An 892-nucleotide genomic window follows, 5' to 3' on the forward strand; every position below is an offset into this window, starting at 1 on the left:
GGATTGGGATGGAGCTGGGGAATCCCATGGGTTTCCAAGCGTTTTCCCAAGTCCCTGCTCCAGGGAATGGTGCGGAGCTCAGCGGGGTGGGGGGGGGCACATGGGGAGCGGGGACCCCCCAGTGCAGCCCAGCTCAGCCCAGTACAGCCCAGTGCACTCCAGATCGACCCAGTGCAGCCCAGCACATCCCAGTGAAGCCCAGTACATCCCAGTGAAGCCCAGTACATCCCAGCACATTCCAGTGCAGCCCAGGATGTACCAGCTCCACCCAGTTCAGCCCAGGACATCCCAGCTCAGCCCAGTACACATCCCAGAACATTCCAGTGCAGCCCAGGATGTATACCAGCACATCCCAGCTCCACCCAGCGCAGCCCAGCTCAGCCCAGTGCAATCCAGTACATTCCAGCATACCCCAGTGCAGCCCAGCTCCACCCAGTCCATCCCAGTACATCCCAGCTCAGTCCAGGGCGGGCCAGTCCATCCCAGTACATCCCAGCTCAGCCCAGGACAGGCCAGTCCATCCCAGTACAACCCAGCCCAGCCCACGTTCCACCGGAGCCGTGGGAGGTCACAGATTAAATTCACTGGAAAATGGGGGGAGCAGAAGGAAACAGCCCAGTTAATCCAGTTCCCGAGGGGATTTGCTTCCCAGCGCGCTCCGGCCGAGTCCCTGCACGTCTCCCGGCGCGGAGCCCGGCGCCCGCTTTGCATCCAACGACTTTTTCTTCCCCCCTTTCTCGGTAATTGGAAGGAAAACATTTTCTACGGTTTTTCTTGCCTCCTCTCTACCAGCGCTGGGTTGTTTTTCTTCCCAAACAAAAACAACTATTTGCCTTAATTATTGCAAATCCTCAGATTTCCAGCCCCCAGCTACTCCTTGGCGGGGGGGGGG

The sequence above is a fragment of the Calidris pugnax genome, unplaced genomic scaffold (genome assembly GCF_001431845.1).
Source record: "Calidris pugnax isolate Ruff unplaced genomic scaffold, ASM143184v1 scaffold425, whole genome shotgun sequence".
In the NCBI taxonomy this organism is placed as follows: domain Eukaryota; kingdom Metazoa; phylum Chordata; class Aves; order Charadriiformes; family Scolopacidae; genus Calidris; species Calidris pugnax.